General features: G+C 40.1%; 1 long non-coding RNA gene across 1 annotated transcript in view; it reads left to right on the top strand.

The window, feature by feature from the left end:
- LOC132396689 (uncharacterized) overlaps positions 1-8,128 on the top strand; it is a 43,702-nt gene extending 35,574 nt beyond the window's left edge. Inside the window, exon 3 of the long non-coding RNA XR_009513076.1 lies at positions 7,762-8,128. This is a non-coding gene — a long non-coding RNA (uncharacterized LOC132396689). The remainder of the gene's footprint in view (positions 1-7,761) is intronic.
- Positions 8,129-17,301: the final 9,173 nt, after the last annotated feature.

The raw sequence follows: 17,301 nt of genomic DNA, 5'->3' as shown, positions 1-17,301 counted from the left end.
AGTGTGCTGCAACAAAAGATAAGACATTTGTACAGTTTGTCTTTCTTTGCAGATTGGTTGCTCAGAGTTCAAAGTTCAATGTAAATTTATTATTAAAGTACACATATGTTGCCATATACTACATTGATTTCATACAGGTGAAACACCCTGGTTTCCTTGGCTGTGTAAGTCAAAGGAAGACGACCTCCAGCCCCACCAAACTCGTGAGATTGAGGCACACTCGATTCCACCCCATTTCTGGGAATCATTTTCGTGAACGTTCTTTGGACTCACACAAACGTCAGCACTCACAGAAGACTATTGTGAGAGAGAAAAAAAGGAAATTCCAAGTGAAGTTCGAGACACAAACTGTTGCACATCAGCTAGAAGACCAACCTAACTTCATAAATGGCTATGATGCTTCTCTTCCCGATGAGTTTAATGCCTTTTATGCATTCTTTCAAAGGGGGAAAAGCTATAGCTGTGTGAATCCCTGCAGGGTCCAGTAATTCTGTATTTTCTGTCTTGGAGGCCAATTATAGAACACCCTTCCAGAGAGTGAACCCTTGCATGACATTAGGCCACAACGGTGTGCCTGGCAGAGCATAGACATTCTGTGCTAACCGACTGGTTAGCATGTTCATGGACACCTTCAGTCTTTCACTACCACAGTCAGAGGTTCCCAACTGCTTCTACAGGGCATCGCTCATACCGATACCCAAGAAGAGTATGGTCAGTTGCCTCAATGACTATCACCCAGTAGCACTCACATCCACTGACGATGTGTTTTGAGAGGCTGTTCATGGCTAGAATTAGCTCCTGCCTAAATAAAACCTGGACGCACTGCATAAAACCTACACACAAAGATTGACAAACAACTAAAGTGCAAAAAAAAAACAAATTGCGCAAATAAGTAAATAAATAATTCTGAGAACTTGAGTTGTAGTGTCCTTCGAAGTGAGTCTGTAGGTTGTGGAATCAGCTCAGAGCTGAGGCAACTGAAGTAATCTATGCCGGTTCAGGGACCTTGTGTTGTAGGGTAATAACTGTTCCTGAACCTAGTGGTGTGGGACATGAAGCTCTTGTACCTCCTTCCTTAGCAGTAATGAGAAGAGAACGTGGCCTAGATGGTGGTGCGCCTTGATGATGGACAGAACCCCGTCTTAATTTTGTATACTTCTAGCAAATGTTCTCTCAATCTCCTACATTCTAAAGAATACAGTTCTAACTTATTCAGCCTTTCCTCATAACTCAGGTCCTCCAGACCCAGCAACATCCTTGTAAATTTTCTCTATACTCTTTCAGACTTCCAATCACTCAAGATGGCATCAGCGTACAATGTACACTGCTCCCTCAGTTGACATCATTCAGACAGTTCACAAAAATATCCTTTTAACTTCTTTTATTTCTGTTTTTCACTTTAAATGTGTTTCTGGGACTATTAGAGTTAGAGCCTGCGATTTACATGTAGGGAACATTTGAGTGATCCAGCACTTTGCTGTCTCCGAGAAGATACCGGGAAGTGAGTGCGTACTCGGTTGGCCTCAATGGGGAAAAAACTTTGAGATGGGATGCCAGCTGATGCTTGACTCCATTTTACCATTTAAGCACCCATTAATAGCTGATTAAAGCAAAGAGGCAGATTGAGGCATCGAGGCGAAAGCACAAGCAAGCAAAAGCTTCAGCGTCAACTGCCTGCTTGTTGATCGTTGGCGGAGAAGGATTCTGTGAGTGGCCTATCACTGTGTGGCTCACTGTGGCAGACAGGTAGGCCTCTCTGCCTCATGTGGTGTCCCTCTGTTTCGAAGAATGTCGGTGATATCGTAGGATGGTATCATGGTTCTGTGTTTATGGAATTGACTGTTGCATTCATGGACTGTGGAGTTTTTCACGCTGATGGTTTTTTATATTCTGTGGTTTTTTTAAATGCCTGTTCCTTTTCCGTTTTGTTGTGTGAGGGCCGGGTGTTTGATGTTCTGATGTATTCTGTTCAGTTTTTTGTGCAGGGGAGGGGTTGTTTTTTGGTTGTCAATGTTCCCATTTCATTTTGTGTGGGGGTGAGGAGAGGTGTTTTGAGGGGGATTGATGACCGGGATGCTGATGGTCTTTGTATGGAGGGGGTGGGTTTGATGTTTCTCTCTGAATGACTCTCATATTCTTTCTTGGTTTTGTGGGCATCTGGAGAATACAAATTCCAAGTTGATTATGGATACACGCTTTGATAATAAATGAACCTTTGAACCTTGTCTATATCTTTCGGGTATGTAGGTGACCAAACTTGCACACAATACTCCAAATTAGGCCTCACCAACATCTTATGCAATTTCAACATAACATCCCATCTTCTGTACTCAATGCATTGATTCATGAAGGCCAACACACCAAAAGCTTTCTTAATGCCCCTGTCTACCTGTGATGGCACTTTCAATGAATTATGTACCTGTACTCCCAGAGCCCTTTGCTCTACCAAACTCCTCAGTGCCCTACCGTTCATTGTGTAAGACGTACCTTTGTTGATCCTACTAAACTGCAAAACTTCACATATGTCTGCGTTAAATTCCATCTACCATCTTTCAGCCTATTTCTCCAGCTGATGCAGATCCCACTGCAAGCCCTGATAGCCTTTTTCACTGCCCACTATACCCCCAATCTTGGTGTCACCCGCAAATTTGCTGATCCATTTAACCACACTATCATCCAGATCATTGATATAAATGACAAACAACAAAGGACCCAGCTCCGATCCCTGCGACACTCCACTAGTCACAGGTCCCCAATCAGAGAGACAACCCTCTGGCTTCTCCCACAAAGTCAAAGTCTAACCCAAGTTTTATTTGACATTATATTGAATCACTTGCAGTTACCTTTGATCTTAAGGGTATAAAAATATGATGTACTTTAAGTTTGGACAACTCTATTGGGTGTTTCTCCAGAAGAATGTCTGCTTGTGTGATGAATAAAGACCTTTATGTCATCAGCTTCACTGTCTCTCTGGTGATTTAGATCAGTCACAACAGTAATGGTGGAAACAATAGTGGTGCTTAGGAGGCTTTTAGATAGATATATAAATATACAGGGAATGGAGGGATATGGATCATGTGCAGGCAGAAGGAATTAGGTTTAGTTTAACATTGTGTCCAATGCAGACATGGTGAGCCCAAGGGCTGTACTATTCAATGTCATATATAAATTGCACCAGTCTAGAAATTCAACCAGGCACTCCCGAGGCAGTGTTTCAACATGAAATGTCAACAATTCCTTTCCTCTCACAGGTGCTGATTCACCCACCAGGTTCCTTTGTGTTGCTGCAATCTCTTATGTCTCCAATGTACTTGATTTATGTGAGCAACTCACATACAATGAAATGATTTTCCTGTGTAATATGCCTTAGAGAGTGGCCCAGGTAATGAATTCACCTGGTTCTGAGGTTCTCTTGTCATCAAGCACACTCAGAATAACGTTTTAACAGCATTTTTCCCATTTTGGAGTTAGGAGCTCCCATCAAATAGGTTCCATTACTCCTCTCATTTTGTCTGGACATTGCATGTCCCATGGTAGGAATGCTACCTCAAACCCTGGGACTCATGCCCCAATTCCACCATCACCTCAATTCAACCCACTAATCCCCTGTTGCTGCCACTGGTTCAACTTCTGACTTCTGATCTGCATACCTGTCCTCACCTAAGGTCCCAATCTAAACCACAAATCAGAATCAGCATAACCTAGGTTTGACCCCATGGCTCCCCAGTTTGGTGCTCAGTCCAAGCCAGGCAACTGAGTTGATCTGATAGTCTTTCATCAGCAGTTCAAAATGACCCAACATACAAAATAGAATGCATTTTGACCATCAGTAAGTCCTGGCCTTGCTTCGGCAGAATTTTGATGTGTAGACCGATGACCGCTGACACACCTCCCCTAGAACCTCAGATTGTTTTCAGTCTGTGTATTTATAACGATTTAAAGTTTCATACAATTGACTTACTTTGGTGTGCAGTGAATTTTAGTTTAAATAAGCACTTACCTAGTAATGGAGACTAAATTAAGCCATTTGATCTTATCTGAGGTGGAAATAAAATACAATTCTTAATAGCTAAAATTATCATTCTCACTTATTTCCTTTCCCTTCCAAATTCTTTTTTGATTTTTCAAAGGCTCCCCTAATTGCTCTGCATCTCTTATCTCTGGTAGCAACTTGACACAACTGGGTGGTTTGCTCTACTACTTCAGATGTAAATTAAGTACCACCACCATGATGAGGTTAAAATGGCCAGTTTCCTTCCCTACAACCTTCCACAGCTTCACATCCATGTATAATGATACAGTTTCTTACTTATAAAATTCTAATCTATGTTCACCTTACTATTGCACCTATCATTTTTCTTCTGTTTGAGAAATGCTTTCTGGTCAATAGTTCACATTCAAGACTGGTATGCCTTTTCTCTCCCTGTGTAATGTAACTAGCAGTGGGAGGTGTAGGGTTGGATTCAGCCGCCTATGTAATGTGTTAGGTTCAGATGCAACTGTGTATCTGACCCTCTGTGTCTGATCTATTTTACTGTGTTGTTGAATGACTGCAGTCTGTTGTCGGAGACGTGGTTATGAAGCAGCTGAAGGTTAAAATCCCGCAATAGCTTGTGAGCATCTGTCAGCTGCACTATGGTGGCTGGTTCTTTAAGGCACTCTGCCAATCCCTACCAGATGATGTTCTGTCATGAAGGTCTGTTACCTTGTGTTCTCGATTACACAAGCCTTTTTTTTCTGTCAAGTAAATGTCTATTAGTATTTAACTTCATCTATATTTTCAAGCAACGAACATTGAGAGGCAATCAAGAATGCAACTGTTCTGTTGAAAATGACAATAGTTTTCAATTGACTAGCTCACTGCCAGCAGAAGCTTTCCTCATTAGAAATTTGAAATGTGTCTTAGAAAGCACAACTCGTTAGAAACAAAAATTGTGTATCTGCATAGATTGTTAATTTTTAGTCCAGATATGTTTTAACCATAAGTTATAGGTACCAGATGAGCAGGGTTTTTATCACTCTTCTTTGTCTACAAACATGTAAAATATTAATTTTTTCCAGACTTTGCTAATCAGAGTATTTCCATATTTTATATATTCCCAAGATCATGAAGTAAACAATATTGACTGAACAATACTGCAAGAATTGGGAACTTTTAACATAGAGCTTAGCAGCTTATTAGATAAGTAATCTAAGATGCATTGATATCACCAAAGCAATTTGAGCAAAGGAATTCTCAGATTAATGTGAGGGTTGCTGGGCAGCACAGCTGAAGGGCCAGAAGAGCCTGTTTCACTTTGTATCTCAATAAATAAATACATTAGGAAAACAGTAAATGTTTTGGGAGAAATAGGAAGTAAAAATATCATGTCATAAATATAACAATTAAACTGCTGGATCACCATAATTTTGCACTAAGAATGATAGCTTAGTAATACAAGTCCACAATCCCTTATCCGAAATCCTTGGGTCCAATTGCATTTCGGAATTCACAATTATTTGAATTTCAGAATCCCTCCTTATTTGTTCTGGGACCTCCCCACTCCCCTAATGGATACCAAAAAACACGTATGCTCAAGTCCCTTATTTAACCTGTCTCAGTGCGGCTGGACTTTAGGATCTGGCGGAGCTCCAGACCTATGCACATCCTCCCGTATACTTTAAGTCATCTCTGGATTACTTATAATACCTAATACAATGTAAATGCTATGTAAATAGTTGTTATATTGTATTGTTTAGGGAATAATGACAAGAAAAAAATTATTTCCAACAAAAACATTCAATAAAACATAAAAGTATACAGCTTCAAACGAACCGAATCAAACACATGGTAAATGACTTATTGGAATAAATGTCACTGTCATTATAAAACTTCAGTAACTTGTCTTTCTGCTTCTCTAAATCATATACAGTGTTAGTTCCAACACCATATTCTTCAGTAAGACGCTGTGCAGACAAACCATGTTCAAGCTTCTGCAATAACTCCACTTTCTACGTTATTGATAATGATAGATGCTTCCTTCTCTTTTTCTCATTGTTACCCATAGGGATATCTGCAGCTCTTTTGGACATTGTCACAGTGAAATTAAACACAAATTCAACAGTGAAAACAAAATATCAGCGAACAACAAACGCGCGTGTAACCAGTACGAGCGCTGAGTCTCAGCTGAAGTCTGGCGGCCTCTGCTAGTACTGCCACGTCACACCTGAGTGACATCAGCTGTTGGCAAAAAAGTTCGGTTTTCGGAGCTTTTTGGATTTCAGAATTTCAGATAAGGGATTGTGGACCTGTACTTTGGCTCTTCTCTCAGAGGAGAGAGACGAGCCACAGAAACCAGTTATTCTTTACTCTTCTGTCAGAGTAAAGGATCGTTTGTTTCTATGGTTCGGAGACACTGAAAGAGAAAATTGCAGATTCTGCCACAGTGAGAGTAGGTGGTGTTTGATGGCGCAGCTGGGCGGGATGTTTTAGATGCTGAGTGCTGCTTCTACACTTTGGAATTGGTCTCCATGCACTGTTCTGTGCCTTCCCATATGGCCTTCTCCATGGTGAGTATCCACAACCTAGAGAAGTCCATGAATGAGTGTGATTGTTATATGCTTTCAGTGTGACTTTGGGAATGCTTTTGATGCCATTTCTCTGTCCTCTTGGCCTGAACTAAATCATCTGTTACAGAAGTCTGGAGACAGGAGTATAAATGCATTAGTCTACAGACTTGAGCTATTTAAGCATAATCAGAAACTCAATGCAGGGAAGACTGGTCTACGGGAGAAAGGACATTGATATAGATTTGTCTGTCCTGCCAATTGATTTAGAGGATTTTACGGTCAAGTCAAGACACTGATTTTGCCAAGACACCATTGTCTTATATCTCCTGTACTTTAGGATGCCATCTAAAGGTTCCCTACATCTGAAGCTTACAATTCAAGTCCTACCATGGCAGCTGGAAATTTAAATTCAGTTGATCAGTTAATTTAGACTTTAAAATACACAAGCAGTGAAAAGGTCACAGTACAATAATTGAAATTTTAAAACCCAACATTTTACTAACGTTCTTGCCATAAAGGAAATCTTCTATCCTTACCCGACAGACAAACAGCTATGTGATAGCTAGCCATTAACTGCTCCCTGAAATAGCTCTATGCTCGGAAGTGCCTTTACTAAACCTCACAACCTTTCTAATTTCATTAACACGATATAAACACTATATAAAAGTTAGGAGACAAAAGAGACTGCAGATGCTATAATCTGGCTCAAAAATTGTGCTTTTAAGATGTTAAAAATTAGGGTTTTGACCAAGACAATTTGTGCTAAAATTGTAATTCCTTGAATGGCTCAATGAATTCTATGCTTAATAGTGCACCTATGAAGCTCCTTGGATGTTCTACCACTTGAAAAATTACACATTAATCTGCTCTTATCCCTCTTATCCTTTCTCTTCTCTTCTCCTGCCTATCAGGTCTCCTTTAGGTGCTCCTCCTCCTTCCCTTTTTCCCATGATCTACTCTCCTCTCTTATCAGATTCCTTCTTCTTCAGCCCTTTACCTTTTCCACCTATCACCTCCCAGATTCTCACTTCATCTCCAAACCCACCCCTCCCCACCCACCTCCCTCGCCCATCACCTCTCTTCACCTATCACCTTCCAGCTTGTACTCCTTCTCTCTTTCCCTACCTTCTCATTCCGGCTTCTTTCTCCTTCCTTTCTATGCCTGATGAAGGTTTTTGATCCAAAACGTTGACTCTTTATTTCTTTCCATAGGTGCTGCCTGACATGTTGAACTCCTCCAGTATTTTGTGTGTGTTCCTTTGGATTTTCAGCACTACGGAACCTCTAGTGTGTACTAATGCACTCTGTGTGTTTAGTGTATGTGGTGATGAATTAGTTACACACAATGCCCAGCTTCTGACCTTCTCAAGAGGTTTGGATTTCACGTGTTTTGCCTAACACTGACCTTAAACATAGTGGGGAGGAGTTTATTTTCTTTCTTGTTGGAAACAGTTATCTTCAGACACTTATCTGGCATGAATGATACTTGCCCAGCAATCTGCCTGTATATTTTGAACTCTTGATGTAAATGAACATGCACTGGTAAATTTTCAAATGAATTCTGAATGAATAAACATTAGCAACCAAACACATTTCTGGCTTTCTAATAGAATATAATTGATGAATCAGCTGGAATTATTTATGCCAATTTGGGGGCCCTGAAGAAAAACTGTTGATATGATTGGTTTTAAGACCCCGGACTCTTCCAAGTATGACTCAAGCCACCATTAATCCTCCCTAACCAGATTTATTAGGGCTTCTTATTGTTGCACTTGGTTGAAACTGCCTTAAGATCAAAGATTTCACTTTAGTTTTACCACTGAATTTCATAGTCTGTGTTTAACTTTGGATCAAGCCTGAAATCAGGGTTATTGTTTCTTCTTTTGATGGAACTTAAGAACACAAGAATACAAGAAAATAGCAGCAGGAGTAGGCCATACATCCTTGCAAGCTTGCTTCGCCACTCTTTAATCTCATAGCTGGTCAAATTGAATGATGGTGAGTACATTATCAGCCAGCAAGTGTCGCTTAATGGCACTGTTCCGTGCAATTGCTGGTGACTGTGTGCAGGTTAATAAGGTTGTAATTTACATAATTGGATTTATCCAGCTATTTATGAGCAGGACACATTGGGAAATTTTCCCTGTTGTTAGATAGAATCACAGAATAATTACTACATGGAAGGAAGCCTGCTGAGTCCGTTTTGAATGTGGCAGTTTTATTCTCTCTTTTCTACTATTCATAGCGATGCAACCAGGACCCTAACACTCCACTGTGGGATAATAATTTTTGTCTGTCGCTTTTCGCATAAAAAGGTATTTTTTTCCTCTCATAAATGCCCAACTTCTAGCTGAACCAACGTATTTTAGCTGAGGATGACTGTAGCATTTAACCTCAGGATTTCAGCTATGATGTTGTTTGAGCCCTGTAGTCCTGAGTGACAGCATGTACCAGCCCTTTATTGATTTTAATGGTTAAAGACTGGACCCTTTGATGAAGGCTGATTACGAAGTGTCAAAAGTCATCGTCTATTTCAATATTCGATTGAAGAAGATTGTAAATTCTTCCCATTTTAATTTTTCCTCTGAGTTGGGAATTGGTCTTTTCTCTTTACTTATTAGAGTTTGCATCATTGTTCCTGACTGAGAAGGCTTTGAGGTCAATGCCTTAAGCAAGTTCAGCTGGTGGAGTTGTTGCCTTGCAGCTCCAGAGTCTAGTGTCCAATCCTGACCTCTTGGTCTCATCCGTGTGGAATTTGTTCATGCTACCTGGCATTGTGTGCGTGTTCCTCTCACACCCCAAAGGTATGCAAATTGGGATTGTAAATTCCTCTGAATGTGTAGGTTCGTGGTAGAATCCAATGGTAGGGAGGGCAAAGCTGATGTGAATCTGGCCAGATTTGGGTAAGATTAGGGTAAACCGGTGCTTGATTGTCATTGTGGATTCACTGGGCCAAAAGATCTGTGTTTCTGTGCTATGATTCAAAAAGGAAATTTTTCCACAGCTAGCTATAGGATTTGGGATCTTTTAATATGCATTGGATGATTGAGGTAAAATTGCAGGACAGGACACCAGAAGAAATCTTTACTTGGCTTTGAGTAGCTGCATGAAATTCTTTTCACATCACATCTGAAATAAGGACTTCAAACTAGCTAACATTTTTTTACATCAAGGACAAAGTTAACTTAAAATTAACTTTTTTAAATTAAATATACTGCCGCTGAATTAAACCTGGCATTTAAGAAACAGAACCATGAACTCCAAGTATGGACATAAACTATTAAACTATCTAATAAAAGCGGGACTCTCAGCTTTCTTTTCAAGTGTTTTTGTTTATGTTTTGAAATTGCTGGGAGGTGTCAAAAATGAAGATGTCACAAAACAGTGGCTTGTGTTACAGCATGTTCCACAAACCCTTTGTGCAGAGACATTGTGGTTTGTATTTGTACTTCAGGTGGCCCAAGTGCCAGGTGGTCCAGATTCATCTGTGCAAAGCAGAAGTGTGTTTAATTAAAAGTGTGCCTCTGAAACTTGGCATTCTTCACAGCAGGAAGCCACTATATCAAATAACAGCGACTTCGGCTTTGAATTAAATTCAAGATCAGAAATTCAAATTAGGTTTTGCAGAAAAGATACGTAAAAGAATAAATAAAATAAATGAAGAATTTCCAAAGACACAAATGAAGCAAGTAAGTTGGAAAAATAAAGAGAACAAACTCAGTTATAGAAACACACATATCCAAAATGTTGACTAAGCTTAATATGATATAGGAAACTGTATCACTAAGAACATAATACGAGTAAAGTCGACCATTCAGCTCCTTAAGTCAGGTTGGCCAACACAATCTCTCCTTACTTAATAGAGCTGCCATGCGATAAACCCGATCTAGTGAACAGTCACTGCCCTCCCTCTATAGCAAGTGTGATGGATTCCCATTAATTTGGACACATCAGGACCAGTACATTTTGGCCCTATTAAGCAGCTGTCCCAATTAGCTGAAGTTTCATGGCAATAGATTAAAAAGGTATAAAAAAGACAAACTGAGTAAAAACGTATGTATTTAAATGAAATACAGAACAAATTAGAAAGTTACAAATATGACTGCAGAGCTATAAAACTGTACTTGTTGTTCCTACTTATCAATGGAGGAATTTATCTGTGTTGCATTCTTTGGGCTGTACTGTACATGAATAAAATCAGCACAGACACCTAGTGTAGATACTGGACTGCCTTCATACAATGCTGTCTAAAATTACTTTCTCTAAATCTTAATTTTCATTGTAACATTCAAGATAATTGTCAATGCCTTCAAATTCTTCGTAGGTCCTAACTTGTTGAAGTAGTGAAATTGGTTCACTTTCACTGTTTTCTGACCTCTGCAAGCCTGAATGCTTGAAACCACAATCAGTAAAACTGTTCAGAGTTGCCTTACTGCTTACATACTTCTCACCAACGAATAGTGATAAACATTACTGCTTTTTAAACACAAATACACGTGACTGACACTATTTAAAATCTGCTCAAAACACGGTGTAATGTCTGAAGGCTAGACCTGTGCACATGACTGATACTAGTTAGAAACAGTTCAGTAACAGTCTTCTGCCAAAATTAAGCAGTGTAGTCTCCCAAATAAATGAAAGGAATCCTGGTAATTTTCTCAATTTTTATTCTTTAAGAGTTGTACCAAATAAGTGGCTGCCTCTGTTAACCGATGGCCCAATTAAACAGAATTCATTGTACATCACCATGGCCACATAATATTGTTGTAATATATCCCTACTCTTTTACCTGTCTTCTCTTGCAATTAAATCAAATATGCCGTTTGCCTTTTAAATTTCCCGCTGTACCCATGGTTAGCTTTCAATGACATGTCTGCAAGGACACCAAGCTTCATTTGAGCATCGACATTTCCTGTTCCTTCACCAGTTAATAGAAACTTGCCAGCACCTCTGCTCCATCTACCAAAAGCGGAATTTCTTGTTAGCCAACCATTTTAATTCCTGTCCCTATTTCCATTCCAACATGTCAGCTTGTGGCATCCTCTTTGGCCATGATGAGTCCACTTTTAGGATGGAGGAGCAATGCCTCACACTCTGTCTAAGTAGCCTCCAACCTAATGGCATGAACATTAATTTCTCCTTCTGGTAGATTATTTTTTTCCCTCTTCTATTTCCCACTTGGCCTCTCACCTCTTCTCCTCACCTGCCTATCACCTCCCCCTGGTGCTCTTCCTTCTTCTCTTTCTCCCACTCTAATCAGATTCCTTCCTCTCCAACCCTTTACCTTTCCCACCCTCCTAACCTTACCTATTAACTTCCAGCTAGTCCTCCTTCCAATACCTCCACCTTTTATTCTAGCATCTTCCTTCTTCCTTTCTGGACTTGGCCCAAAACGTTAACCATTTATTGATTTCCATAGATGCTGCCTGACCTGCTGAATTTCTCCAGACTTTTATGTCTGTTGCTCTGGATTTCCAGCTTTTGCAGAATCTCATGTTATGATTCCTGTTTCCTCTTATGCTTGCACAATTTTTATTTTCCCTAGTCACTCCAGTAGTTCATTTTTTATCCTTTTGTATCCTTTGTACTATTCATTTTGTTGTGTCAGCAGCGAACATGGAAGTACAAGGAAGTCCTGTTAACTAGACCATCAGTTAATCAGGGGAGCTGCTTATTTGGGCCAATTCTTAAAGACAAAACCAAAACAAGAAAATTGCAGGGACTCCTTTGGGACATTATGCCACTTAATTGGAGCAGGAGGTGGTCTGTCCTGTGCACTTATGTGGCTATTTGACATAGAGCGAATAGTTGCCACAGTTGCATATGATTGTGTTATGTTATCCATTTCGGCCAATAGAAGCTGACTTAAAAGCAGTGATTATTGGATTTTTTTTATTTGACTTTAAAAATTTTTTGAAACTTTTACCATGAAAAGTTTTGATTCTAGCCAAAAAAGTACCCAATTGAACCAATTTAAGAGGCATCGCCCAGCAGAGGCAATGTCAGCTGGCAGAAATAAGTGGAGTGCCAAAATCTCTAAATCACAATTGATACAGCAGCAGGATAAACTGCGAGAAGGATAGGCATTATGCGAGGGACATTCCAAAAAACGAAAGCGTGAAGGTAAGGATCCAGATGATGAAAAATCCTGAATTATTGGTTTTCCATTGTAACTGGATGAGGAGTGCATGTCAGTGGACCAATTTTTTAAAAAAAATCAGGGGAACTAGCTAAGAAGCTGGGTCATAAAGATTTTAAAGCAACTGATGGTTGGTTGTCTTGATGGAAATTTAGATAAATTAAATTCAAGAAAGCACAAGGTGAGGAAGTTAGTTCTGATGCTGTAAGTCCAGAAACATGGAAATATACAGAACTCCCCAACTTGCTTCAAAAATTTTCTTCAGATGTTATCTACAATACTGATGAAACAGGTCTTTTTCATTGTTCCACGCTAGATGGTTCCCTGTACTACAAACATACAATGTTATCAGGTTCAAAGAAAGCATAACTGTGTTGTGTTCTTTAATATGTCAGGAACTAAGGAAAATAAATTGTTGTTGGTTATTGGAAAAAAGCATACTTCAGTTCAGCTCAGTGTTCATTATCTGCAGGCTACCCTAATTCAAAAATTGCCCAAAAGAGCTGACCAAAAATCAGAGTACGTCATAATGTTCAATCTACAGATGGTGCCAATTACACCTTGCTCCCACACCTTCCTCTGACAGCATCAAGGGAGAGAGAGGTCATTTGAATGCAAGGAGCTTTTCTCAGGAGCAGTGAATGAGAGGAGAGAGAGAGAGAGACCATCACACACAGGCACTTCAATTGGCAAGATCAGCAAGGAATGGAGTAGATCATGGGCTCGCACTCTGTATGCCGGCCTCCTGGCCTCCAGTCCACACATTTTGCTCGCAGCCTCGTGGAACCCTCTCGGAGGCGGCAAAGTGCCAGACCACCTGATCGGCCCAAAAGCGCACCGCTAGAATGTAGATAGAATGTAGGCTCCGACAATTGCAGAAACACATCCAAGATAAAAAGAAGATGTAAAGGAAGTGACAAGAGTTGCCTTGTAACCCGTCTTGGCAATGTTGCCCTTGGTCGTGTTGTACACTGGCGCCATCATGAAGACTAATATACCATTCTTTTTCCTGTTTGCTACATATATATTGTATATAGGTTTTTTTTTGTCTTTCCTCACTGTACATGTATTTTCACATTTTGGGACTTTGTGTGAAAAATTGAGAGCACTTAATAGAACACCTGCACCTACTATTGTGGCGGAGCCAGGTTTTCCATAGAGCCTATTCAACACCTTGACATCACATCCTCAGTGTGCCATAATTGATTATACTGATCATGTAATCTCCTCATCTCTTGCTAACCCATCATTCTCTCAGATTTTGCTCAAAATGCATTATAGTCGTGGAAAAGCAATGTGACACTTCTGTATTTGACATATCATAGGAAATCTGGACTGAAGAAATCGTGTTATTTCCGGGCCTTCCTGCACATTATGAATATTCACAAGTGTTAGCTAGTACTATTCCAGCGGCCTAATCACACAGTGACGCAACCAGGACATGGCATTCAGTGGGGTAAAGTTTAGAATCTGTCCTTTTGAATGTTCTTGGTGGAGGGTCAGGTTTTGCTTCAGATATGATGATGTCATCACTATCCTTTTTTAGAGATTGCAACACCTGAGGTTGGATTTAAACAATAGGCCCGTGGTCACTAATCCATATTGAAAATGGCAGAAGCAGACCATATGAGAAAGAAGTTCAGACAGTACAGTGCGGAGTATCTGAAATATGGATTTATACCAGCACCAAGCAACCTACAGCAGCCAATGTGTCTCTTGTATGAAAAAGTTTTTTTTTCTCCAAATGAGGTAATGAAACCACCCAGGTTCCTATAACATTTGAAGAGAAGACACTCTGATAAAGCAAGCAAGAACTTGGCTTATTTTCTGTCACTTCATGAAAACTTGCAGAAATGAGAAGTGCTCCAAAACATGTTTGCCAACACTTTATGACAAATCGATGATGGTTTGTGTGCTCCATACAACATTTCATTGTTCATTGCAAAGTCTGGAAAACCCCATACAATTGGAGAAGAACTTACTCTGCTAGCAGTAAGGGAGGCTCTGAGTACAGTTCTGCATAGATCACTAGACCAAATAATTAAAGCCATTTCACACAGTGACAATTCTGTTCAAAGACAAATAGATGAAATGACTAAGAACATGGAAAGCACATTGTGCAATGTATCTAGGACAACAGAATTTGCTCTGCGGCTGGATGAGTTACCTTACAAGGCAAAAAATCTTTGTTTCTTGGTTTTGTTTGCTTCATAAAAGATGAAAGCATGGTTCAAGAGCTGTTATTTGCAAGGAGACTGGAAACAAATAGGATGGGGTGTCAAAGAGGACATTCTGCTCACCAGCATTCTTGCTTGTCCAACAGGTGGGGCACTATCAATGACAGGATGCCACCATGGAGTGATAACTTCCTTTTAAAAAAGCTGTACCTAAGATATTTACCATTCACTGTGCAATTCACAAACAACATCTTGTCACAAAAAAACCCAAGTGATTGGCTGCACAAATCATTAAATACTATTATCACTGTGGCGAATAAAATGATGTCCCATGCGTTTAGTTCTCAGCTATTTCAAGAACTTTGTATTGAGAATAATGAACAGTTTGAATGCTGTTCAGATGGCTTTCAAAGAAAAACTGCCTGAGACACTTTTATGCACTTTTTGAAACTGATAAATTCTTTGAAAACTCAAATACTTCCTTCAAAGTTCAAAAGAAATTTATTATCAAAGTACACGTATGGTACCACATACAACTCTGAAATTCATTTTCAAGCAGGCATACACAATAAACCCATAACAGAATAATAGCCATAATAGAATCAATGAAAGACTGCACAAACTTGGGTGTTCAACCAATGTGCAAAGACAACAACTGTGCAAATGCAAAAATAAATAATAAATTAATAAGCAATAAATATTGAGAACATGAGATGAAGAATCCTTGAAAGTAAGTCCTTAGGTTGTGGGAACATGTCAGTGATGGAGTAAGTGAAGTTATCCCCTTTTGTTCAAGAGCCTGATGGTTGAGGGGTAATAATTATTTCTGAACCTGGTGGTGGAAGTTCTGAGGCTCCTGTACTTTTATCCTGGTGCCAGCAGTAACAAGAGAGCATGGCCTGGGTGGTGGGCATCCACGAATATCTATGCTACTTTCCTGCAACAACACTTTATGTAGACGTGCTGGATGGTGGGGAGGGCTTCGGTCATGATGGACTGGGCCATATCCATTACTTTTTGTATGCTTTTCATTCCAGGGCATTGGTGCTTCCATTCTTGGCTCTGATGCAGCCAGTCAATATACTCTCTACTATACAACTATTGAAGTTTGGAGAAGTTTTAGATGTCATGCTAAATCTTTGCAAACTCCTAAGGAAGTAAAGGTGCTGCCATGCTTTCTTCATAATTGTACTTATGTGCTGAGCCCAGGACGGATCCTCCAAAAATAAAACTCTGAGGAATTTAAAGTTGCTGACCCTCTCCATCTCTGATCCTCCGATGAGGACTGGCTCATGGACCTCTGGTTTCCCTCTACTGAAGTCAATAATCAGCTCTTCGGTCTTGATGACACTGAATGGGAGCTTCTTGTTATGGCACCACTCAGCTAGATTTTCAATCTCCCTCCTATATGATAATTTGTCACCGCCTTTGATTCGGCCTACAGTGATGATGTCAGCAAAATTGAATATGGCATTGAAGCCATGCTTAGTCACACAGTCAAAAGGGTAAAGCAAGAAGAGAAGGGGTCTAAGCTCACAGTCTTGTGGTTCCCCTGTGATAATGGAGATAGTGGAGGAGATGTTGTTGTCAATTCGAACTGACGGCGGTCTGCAAGTGAAGAATTCGAGGATCCAATTGCACAAGGAGCTATTGAGGCCAAGGTCTTGAAGCTTAACGATTAGTTTAAGGGAATGATAATAGTGAAAACTGAGCTGTAGTTGATAAAGAGCATCCTGGTGTATACATCGTTACTTTCCAGATGTTCTAGGATTGAGTGAAGAGCCAATGAGATGGCATCTGCTGTGGACCTATTGCTATGGTAGGCAAATTGGATCAGATTTAAGTTGCTTCTCAGGCAGAAGTTGATATGTTTCATCACCAACCTTTAAAAATATTTCATCACTGTGGATGCAAATGGTAGTGGATGATACTCATTGAGGCAGGATACCACGATCTTCTTAAGCAACAGTATATTTAAGGCCTGCTTGAAGTAGACGGATACCTCAGGCTGCCAAAGCGAGAGGTTAAGGATCTTTGTGAATACTCTAACCAGTTGATCAGTACAAATCTTTAGTATTTGGCCAGGTACCCCAACTGCTTTCGATGCTTCTAGTGGGTTCTCACACATTGGCCTCAGAAACTAAAATCAAAAGATCTTCGGGGGCTCTTGGAGCTTGTGATGGTTCCTCCATGTTTTGACAGTCAAAGCAAGCATCGAAGGCATTGAGCTCATCTGGAATCAAAGCCCCGTTGTCACCTCTGTTGTTTGTTTATAAGAGGTGGTAGAAGTTGTGATAGCCCTGCCACAATTGTCAAGCATCTTTCATTGATTCAAACTTAGTCCGGAATTACCACTTTGCCTGTGAAATGGCTTTCCGGGTATCATATCCAGACCTCATGTAACTTTCTTGGTCACCAGATTTGAATGTCTCTGAT

Source organism: Hypanus sabinus, chromosome 1 (genome assembly GCF_030144855.1).
Source record: "Hypanus sabinus isolate sHypSab1 chromosome 1, sHypSab1.hap1, whole genome shotgun sequence".
NCBI classification, from domain to species: Eukaryota; Metazoa; Chordata; class Chondrichthyes; order Myliobatiformes; family Dasyatidae; genus Hypanus; species Hypanus sabinus.
The sequence above is the reverse complement of the archived record's forward strand: the minus strand, read 5'-3'. Positions and strand labels throughout refer to the sequence as shown.